Source organism: Myxine glutinosa, chromosome 5 (genome assembly GCF_964187855.1).
Source record: "Myxine glutinosa chromosome 5, kmMyxGlut1.1, whole genome shotgun sequence".
NCBI lineage: Eukaryota > Metazoa > Chordata > Myxini > Myxiniformes > Myxinidae > Myxine > Myxine glutinosa.
In genome coordinates, this window is record NC_136265.1 from 175,372,977 (window position 1) to 175,383,568 (window position 10,592).

A 10,592-nucleotide genomic window follows, 5' to 3' on the forward strand; every position below is an offset into this window, starting at 1 on the left:
GTGTGTGTGTGTGTGTGTGTGTGTGTGTGTGTGTGTGTGTGTGTGTGTGTGTGTGTGTGTGTATATTTATGTATATTGTCGCGATCCCGGCTGTTAAATGCTTCCAGCCCGGAATACTGACGTTAATGTCCGGGCTTCAAGTAGTCCACGGGGTGGACAAAGAGAACTCAATAAACACAACTGTGTTTTAACCGGCCTCTAGGGGTAGGCACGATGATTTATTGGCTCGATCTCAAAAACAATGGATGGTAACAGAGTGGAATACACAGCACAAAGCCTGCAGGAACTGTCGGCACCAGAAGCTCCAAACATGACACAGGCAATATGACTCACAGTTCCAATCTACGATATCCGGGAATCACTCGTTCTCTTTCGGAGTTCCTCACTCTTAAAATACAGAACTATAAACGATCAGCACAACTCGGCTGTCGTGAGGCTTAAAAAATCCCCGTTTTGCTATTTTCCACTCGACGCCTTCGAGCCACGTCTGTCGCACAAGATGGCGGCCGGCTCTCTCCCGTCCCGTCCACCAATCGCGTGCCGAATCGCCACCCAATCGCGTGAGGCTGAAAGGAGGTCACGTGACGTGGTGGGCGGGGCACTAATTTTGTGAGAACAAGGTTGTTTCTCACAATATATATATACATAGAGTGCATATACATATACAAACTTGGCATTTAATATGGAATATTTTTTTTTCTTGACTTAGGTTTACTTTCTGAACTCAGTATATCAATCTGGTGTGTTTCTTTTACGCTTCCGTGATTTCTTTGTTAAAAGCACCATGTCACTGATTGACTGCCGCAGCAAGAAGTCAATAACAGGATTATATCACAGGTGGCGTGACAAAATGTACGGACAGGTACATTTGACGATTGGCTTCACAATCGGGTATATAAGGGTTGTTGCGTTCTGTATTAGTGGAAAACAACTGCTGCATGTCTACAAAAGTTATTGCCGCTTCCTCTGGAGATGGTCCATCAACTCGACAATGCTGTTTGTCATGGAGTGGTGGCTTTACGAAATTCCGGCATGAAACAGCGTGCTATTGCTCGGTAGTATGGCATCACTCAAGGTCAGGTGTCAAAGACCCTGAAACGAAATGCTCAGAGGGGTGTCCTTACTCCAATACCGAGGCCAGGACGTCCCCGCAGAACCACAAGGAGGGATGATCGCCAGCTGCACCGGTTAGTCCGCAATGGCCATACCAAGTCAGCTAATCGGCTTAGGGCTGAGTGACAGCAACTGACAAATGTGCCTGTATCCAGAAGGCTAGTAAACCAACGACTGGTTCAAGCAGGCTATCATACCAAGCATCCCCTGAGAAAGCCATGCCTGACCAGACAACACCGCCAGCGCCGATTGCAGTGGGCCAGAGAGCACCGTCAATGGCAGCCAGGACACTGGAATCACGTGATCTTCAGTGACGAGTCTAGATTTCTGGTCTATCGTCAAGATGGCCGCATCCGAGTGCGCAGACAAGTGCATGAAGCCTACAACGAAGATTGTATCGTGCCAAGAGTCCAAGCTGGAGGTGGTGGGGTGACCGTTTGGGCTGCTTTTCATGCAGGGGGAAAAACTGACCTGGTTGTTCTGAATGGAAACCTGAACCAGTTCAAGTACAGGGCCATTCTGGAAGAAACATTGCTTCCATTTGCTCGTGCAGTCTTTCGAAGAAACCTTGTCTTCCAAGATGACAATGCACGGCCTCATCATGCTCGCATGATCCAACACTTTCTTGCTGACCATGGTGTGGAGCATATGGAGTGGCCTGCCATGTCCCCGGATATGAATCCGATAGAGAACTTGTGGGCAGAATTAACGTGTCAAATCGACAACTTGGACCAGCAGCCAACCTCTGTGCGTGAATTGCAGCAGGCTATTGTCACTGCATGGCAGGCGATTCCTGTCCAAACCTTGGCAAATCTCGTGAACACCATGTCTCAACGTGTTTGTGCTCTCCTGAATGCTGGTGGGGGTTACACGAAGTACTGAACTGTAATTTTACTGTCCGTAATCCCAGTCATAATTTAACTGTTGTTTTTGTTTAAAAAAAAAAATTGGTTAACGTGCAAAATAAAGAAATACTTCTGGAAAACGTATAGAAGTTTAACACAGTACTGTCCGTGAATCGAGTTTGATATCGGTTTACATCACTTTCAAGGATCAATTTATTTGCTTCGAAATGTCAAATGTAGTTTTTGTTTATTTTAAAGGTCACATCAACAAAATCTGGAATAATTTCAACATAATTCCAATGAACTTTTGGTTCTATGTCATCTTGAAAAGTAAGTTCACCCCCACAAAAAAAATATTCCATATTAAATGCCAAGTCTGTATATATATATATATATATATATATATATATATATATATATATATATATATATATGTATATATACGTATATATATATGTATATATATATATATATAAATATATATATATGTATATGTATATACAGTCACGTGAAAAAGTAAGTACACCCCGTGTAAAGTTTTGACTTTTTCAACATATTTCAACATACAGCTATTTGATCTTCATTTCAACAATATTGATAGATAAAGGTGATATAATATAACAAATATCATGAAACATTTACATTTTGTAGTCCATTGTATAATTTAAGTAAACATAAATACAAATTTCGCATGTGGAAAAAGTAAGTACACCCTTGGCTGTAATAGGTGGTATTGCCCCCTTTGGCAGAAACAACCTCAAGTACGCGTTTCTTATAACTGTCTACCAGTCTCTGACGTCGACTGGGAGAAATTTTTGCCCACTCCTCCACGCAGAATTCTTTCAGCTGTGCGATGTTTGAGGGGTTTCTTGCATGCACAGCTCGTTTCAAATACAACATCTCGATGGGATTTAGATCCGGGCTTTGACTTGGCCATTCCAGAACCCTCCATTTCTTTCTTTTCAGCCATTCCTTGGTGGATTTACTGGTATGTTTAAGGTCATTGTCATGTTGCAAGGTCCACCTTCGGTTGAGCTTCAACATTCCATCAGATGGCCTCACATTATCCTCAAGCACCCTCTGGTACAATGAAGAATTCATAGTGGATTCTATGATGGTGAGCTGCCCAGGCCCTGATGCAGCAAAGCTGCCCCAAACCATAATATTTCCACCACCATGCTTTACAGTTGGTATCAGGTTCTTGTGGTCAAATGCTGTCTTTGGTTTTCGCCAAACATGTCTTCTGGTACTGTGGCCCAATAGCTCTACCTTTGACTCACCTGTCCAGAGCACATTGTTCCATAAGTGCTTGTCTTTGCCTAGGTGTTCATTGGCAAACTTTAGTCTTGCCCTGATGTTCTTTCTGGACAGCTCCTGAAACTGTACCTCCTGGCCTGTGCCTCCTGGCACACCTCCCATGTAGATCAAATTTGTGCAGCCTCTTTCTAATGGTAGACTCATACACTTTGACATCAACAGTGGCAAGAGCTACCTGTAGGTCCCGTGATGACATTCTGGGATTCTTAGAGACTTCTTTCAGCATCTTGCGGTCTGCTCTCGGGCTGAACTTGCTGGGGCGGCCTGGCCTGAACGAGTTGCTAGTTGTTTGGAATCTTCTCCACTTGTAGATGATCTTCCGGACAGTCGCATGATTGATTTCAAATTGTTTGGAGATCTTTTTAAATCCCTTCCCAGATGCGTAGGCATCTATAACATTCTTTCTGAAGGCCTCAGAGAGTTCTTTTGATCTCGGCATGGTGATGCCGCACACTTCAACAACAAAGAGCAAACCAAACTAAATGTCTGATGTTTAAATAAGACAGGTTCCTCCAAGATCCTCTCTAACAATGTTCTGATCATTTGCACCTTAGCTGGTGCACCTGAGTCTAATTTTAGGTATTTGAAGTAGTGATAAATGTAGGGGTGTACTTACTTTTTCCACATGCAAAATTTGCATTTATGTTTATTTAAATTATACAATGGACTACAAAATGTAAATGTTTCATGATATTTGTTATATTATATCACCTTTATCTGTCAATATTGTTGAAATGAAGATCAAATAGCTGTATGTTGAAATATGTTGAAAAAGTCAAAACTTTACATGGGGTGTACTTACTTTTTCACGTGACTGTATATATATATATATATATATATATATATATATATATATATATATATATATATATATATATATGTATATATATATATATATATATATATATATATATATATATATATATATATATATATATATATATAGTGTTACGGTTTTCCGCCGCCCTTCTTACCCTTCCCAAGGGGGGATTAAGCCCCTTGTTCTTTCTGGGCCTGGCGGAACCGAGAGACTTGAAACGCCTCTTCCGGGCAAACGCAAGGTAGGGTTTCGGGACCAAGTCTCGCTCGTACCTAAATACCGGCGCCGCCACGGAAGCGGGGAACCAAGCCTCGCACAAGCCACGTGTAATTTGAGTACACCGAGCGGATTGCATACCACGTGGTCCGTGCAGTCACCGTTAATATTGGACCCCGATTAGAGCGATTTTACTTGTACCACGCTTAGCCAATGAGGGAAATCACAAGAACAATCAAATGGAAGGAAGAACACAGGTTTAATTTTTATTCCCAATATTATGTACAATGATTGGTGGAAGCAGAGACACAGAGCAGAACTTAAACAGTCTTACCCTTAATGCCCAGACTCGGGCCCATCACACTCACACAGGGAATTGCAAGCAGGTTGATGTTCAGGCCAAACGCGCCAACTTGGTCGTTCAGGAACGGCCCCATCCGGCTCTCCATGGTCCCAGCACTTCCCGGGAAGAAGGCACGCAGGCGGTGGAAGGATCCTCGTAGCGCGTCTCCCGAACAAAAGGCAGCCGATGAGGTAGGAAAGAAAAGTACGCGTCTCTCAGCGCGGCTGGCGGTTTCACCGCGTGTTATCACTCGCGTAACTCAATGCACTATATGCGGCTCGGCTTCAAGCTGAACCGAGCGTCACTTTCATACGAGCGCGTATCCCGGTTCATGCGCGTCCTTCGCCGATCTCGTATCTTTCAAAGTCCTCTGCTGACCGCCAACTCACCGCACTGCTCTCTTCAATCCAACTCAGTCCTCGTACATCAATTGTTCTCAAACTCCTCTTGGTGGCTTTGCGCAATGGCTTATATCGACACGCCCTGAACCTTCTCAAACCTTCCAACCACGCCCTGTGACGCAGTGCTGCCGCCACACCCTCTGAGCCCTGATTGGCGGCTGGCGCTTACCGTCAGCTCCTCTGCCGCCCTCATTCGGTCCCGCCCCGACCCTCCTAGGCCTGCCTCATGTTAATGCACGCCAAAAGAACCGAAGGCAGCACAAAGAGGCATGAGGCAATGGAGGCGGGATCAGGCAATGGAAGTAGGAGAAGGATCTATTCTCCTTACTCTACTTAACGCAGAACTAACATAGGAAAAGGACTATGCTCAAAAATACTAAGAGATAACTACACTATCGCGAGGCTACATGTTGTTGTGTGACTAACTATGAGGGGGAAATTTAACCTTTATTATACTGACTGTTACCAAAACTCAAAACCGCAACAATATATATATATATATATCTCGAAATATAAAGGAGGAGTGTCTGTGTGTGTGTGTGTGTGTGTGTGTGTGTGTGTCTGTCTGGATGTCCGCTTATAACTCAAGAACTACACATCGGAGAAAAGTTTTAGACACAGATTCGGAATCAGCATAAAATCCCGGTGGTTTTAGGCTACGTTTTATTTTAATATCAATGGTTTAAAAAAAGCGCGCCAGCTGCAATTCCATGGTGTAGTTTGTGGCGGCGCTAGACTTTCGGGGTGTATTGCAATGGTTTGTCGGGTTTGGCTGTGGGTCCAGAATAGCTCCCATTTCCTTATGTTCTTCCACTTTTATTTTGATTCTTCTGTTACAACGCCTTCCTTATCTACCTTATATCCCCCCGACGAGGCCTCTACATAATTTCATGCGGCAGAATTTCGTGCATTTTGAGTGAAAGAAGTGAGACGAGGTTGTAGGAGGAAGAAGAGGCGTGGTCACTGTGGAGGCCTTGATCGTGAGTGGAAATGGCGGGAATTGCGTTTGTATCGCAAAGTAAAGGATCTGCATTCATTTCTGAACTTGCATTGGTGGATTGTTATACATCTGCATTATTTTTCATAAAAAAACTTTATGTTGAACTTGAAGGCTCCAAGCATGGACTATATATTATATAGCCCTCATTGAGGTAAAAATAAAAGTAAAAATCCTGCTATCGCTTGCCAAGCTAGCCGTTCCCCCCCTCCCCCTCCCCCTCCACTCCCCCTCCCATCCCCCTTCCCCCTCCCCTCCTCCTCCTCCCCCCTCCCCTCCCCCCTCCACCTCCCCCTCCCCCCCCCTCCCCCCTCTCCCTGAATCTGCAAGTCCTTATGGCACAATTCAGGGCTTGTATGATGGAGTCAGAGCAAAGGATGAACGATCGGAGTGGGCGAATCCGTCAGGAAATGAGGGACGAAGCAAGGGTTACCAGTGAACAATTGGGAAACCAAATTTCGGGCCTAGGAAGCAAAATAGAGGGGTTAGACAACAAATTTAAGGGTTAGACAATAAATTTGAGGGGTTAGACAATAAATTTGAGGGGTTAGACAATAAATTTGAGGGGTTAGACAGTAAATTTGTTTGGGGGGCTAGAAGGTAAATTGGGAGGATTAGGGCCAAATTGGAGGATGTGAGTAGCCAAATGAACGAAGGGTTAACGGGGTTGGAAAATAGAATGGCCGCCCAGGAGAACCAGATGGAAAGGGTGAAGAATGGGTTAACGGGGTTAGAAGACTAGATGGGAGGCAAATTGAGGGAAATAGGGGAGCAATCCGCCCGGGGAATTAAACAGATGGGGAATCAGATAGAGGAGGTAAAAAACGGGTTGGAAAGTGAATTGGATGCCCAAAGGAATGATTTGGAGCAGATGAGGGCGGCATCTACCAAAGCGATGGGAGAGATGGGGGAGGATATAAGGTGCGGGGTGAGCGAAGAGGTCGCGGGAGTATGCGACGAGGTGAAACGGGGTGAGGAGCGCATGGAGAAAGAGGTGAGGAACAGCACGGCTAGGTTACAGGGGGGTATCGAGGAGTTGACGAAGGGAGTAGGGCAGCTGACAGTGGGACAAAAGGAGCTTGGGGAGCAGGTGGAAAAGAACACGGCGGTGATAGGAGGGTTGAAAGTGACCCAGAAGGAAATAAAGAAAGAATTAATAGCGACGAAGAAGGAATGTCAGATGGTACATGAGGGACTGACGAAGAGGCTAGAGGAGGTGGTAGATGCAATGGAGACAAAATAACGGGAAGTCAGGACGCACATAGAAACGACCAAGGTGGCCTTAGAGGAAGAAATTGAAGGGGCGCACTGGGAAATAAAGGAGGTGAAGCAGAAGCGAGAGGAAGTGGAAGAGGGGGTAAGTGAAATTAAGAAGAGACGGAGGGAGACTAAGAAAGAGATAAAGGAGGAGGTGATGGAATTGGTGCAAGGTCTGTGCTCACAGCGTGATGATGTGCTTAATGACCAAATAAAGAGTTTGCAGGTGGCGGAGGAGGAGCGAAGGAGAAGAGGCGCCGAGGTGAGTGGCGATATGCTCGGAAATGTATATGGTGTGAGGGGAGATTCAGCGAGCTTGGGTGTTGGTCTAGACCCGGGCGTTCGTGAGAGGCCGCTGGTGAGGTGTGCGACTGGTGCAGAGTGCGTGGAAAGAGGGTGTGTGCAAGAATGCAGCCCCATGAGTGGTACGGAGTATGTACCGGGAGAGGGTGCGCAAGAAGGTGCGTGAGAAATGTGTGTAACAGAGGAGTGCATGATAACAGAGTGTGCTGTCGAGAGTGAGAAAGAATGCACACCTGGAATGGTTGAGCGTGTGCGGGAATGCACACCTGAGTTGGTGGTGAAGCGCGAGATTGGGTGTGCAAAAGAGTGCACACCCATGGTTGTTACAGAGGATGTGACCGAGGAGTGGGCGCGAGGACGTGTGTTGATGAAGTGCGCGAACGACGAGTGTGTGCCAAGGTGTGCGGTGGTCAGATGTGTAACGAAGTCTGTGAGTGGAATGAGTGTACCTGGGTGGTGTGTAAGAGAAATTGCAATAACAAAGTGTATGGAGACACCTGGATGTGTGAGTATGGGAAGAGTCACGTGTGGGTGTGAGCATGTACGGGGAGCATCGACGTTGACCGGAGCAGCGTTTAGGCTGACGGATAGTCGAAGCGAGCCCTCGGTCCGTGCCGGGCTTTGGGTACTGCGGGAACCGACGAGGGTCGTAATCACGGCGGTTTCAAAAGAACCGCCGTGCACGATCCGCGCCGGGCCCCGCCATACACGGTCGAGTCCGCGCTTTGCTAAACAGAGCGGGCGGCCCGGTTCGAGGGAAGGTAGGAAGGGTCGGAACGGCGCCCCCTTGTGGTTGCGGTGTTCCGGCTGGGCAAGATTGGGCCATCGGGCAGGAGACAGAAAGGCTCCGCGCCGAGGTGGACCTTGGAATCTCGGCCCGAGTAAACCTCCTCCCCTGCATCCAGTGCCGGACGGACCCAACCGCACTAGACGAACCACCCGCATTCATTGCTCGGCTTGGCGAAGCCGCGCTTTGAAAATGTAATTTCCCGCACCGAGGCTCGAAGTTTAATTGATGAGGGTAGGGATAGTGAATTTGATTGGCAAATTGGATGGGCAAATTTGATGGGTAAAAATGATTGGCAAATTTGATTGGCAAAAATTGGATGGGCAAAATTGATAGTGAGAGATGCCCGATGTAGAGGGATGGTAAATCCACCATCCCTCACATCCTCCCAGGGCACATGAGCAATAGTTTATGGGGTTATGGCGGTGCAAACCAAGCCAGGAAGGGTTTCGATAATTGTTAGGGACCTAGAAAAATGACAATAGGTAACTGTAGAGTTAACTAGCGACATGTACCTGTAGAGGGGACGTAGCAGATTAGTTGGATTATAATGACGTGGGAGCGCCTAGTATAAGGGAAGACGGGGGCGCGAGTTTCAGAAGGGAGTAGTCAGCTTAGATGATGCAGTGTATGATTGAGTAATTGTGATTGTGTATTGCATTGAATGGATGAGCCTGGGAGGAAAGACGGGTGCACGTGCCACCAGGTGTACAGATGACCCCAGGTGTGTGGGCACAGGTATGCAGGTGAAGCACGGTGTATGGGGAATGGTTGAATGGAATGGAGTATGGAATGGATGGTGTGGAGTGAGTAGTGTGGAATATGTGGAGTGGAGTGGTTGGTGCGAAAGGAGTGGATGGGGAAGATGGACCCCTTTCACGAATACCCGGGGAGGGTAGTTTAAGAGTCGGTAGAGGGTATAGGTAAATTGTGGTGGATATTGGCATCTGTGGTGCATGTGGTAGAATGGTGTTTGGAAGGGTGCATTAGTGGAGTGAAATGGCTGGGCGTGTGGCCTGTTAGTGTGTGTATGGTTAAATGGGCACTCCGCCACTGTTAGTCTGTCGGCCAGGTGAGGCCGCAGGTAGGCTCTGGGAGCCAGTAGAGTTGTGTAGTTGTGAATGGGGCCCGAGGATCCGGAGGACGGACCCGGGTAGCCCAGTGTCAGAGAGGGCACCGAGTGGGGTAAGGGAGCCAGCGGGCCTTCTCCAGGTAGGTTAGGTTAAGGAGCAGGTAAGCTCGGAGGCAACTGCAGTGGCGGAGGTGTGCAGGTGAGCGGACCTGCTGGGAGCGCCACACGACCCAGCCCGGAAATTGTGCGAAGGCACAGGGTGAAGAATCGGGAGAGTGAGACCCCAAATTTGTGAGCACCACAGTTTGGTCAATCGGAGTTCGGTTCTTAGAACCACATAGTGTAAGATGGCCAATGGTTTTGCAGGGAAAGACCCCGGGTAGAGTAAAAGTGTTGATGTCATTTAGAGGTACTAGGGCATGCCCGTACTATATATATGCCCGTACTATATATCTATCTAAAATTATATCCCCCCCCTCTATTTACATGAAATGGTTTGGTCCATTCGCAACGCCAAAGCGAACGGCGAACGGCTTGCGAGTACAGTGACAATCCCCCCCCTCTATTTACATGAATGGTTTGGTCCATTCGCAACGACCACAGAACCCCCCCCTCTATTTACATGCAATGGTTTGGTCCAAAGCGAACGGCTTCCGGAGTTTGGTAAAGAAATCGCCATCGCGTGCACAAACGCGCAGGAAAGCGAATGAATCGCAAATTCGTTTTTATTAGTTGTAAAACATAGTTTAACGCCAACATAGTTTGCAAACGTGAAATAAATGAATACGCTCTCAAATGTGCCATCCGAGGCAGAGTGTGCCCGCCACGTTCGGCACACGCGATCGTTCGCTGCTCTCTGATTGGTTGAATCGTTTTTTGGACATAGCTCGGTAAGTAATTGTCCGATTAATATGAAACCTTGAAAAGGCACATCCTCGGGTCCCCAGCAATATACCTGGCAAGTTTCAAGTATATCGGACCGGTAGTTGTCGAGAAACAGCGGTCACAGACAAACAAACAAACGTACAGACGTACAGACAGACAGACAGAGATTACTGGAATTATAGATAGATAGTTAGGATTGAAATCTCTTCGAACCATCTACATCCACACACCAAGGT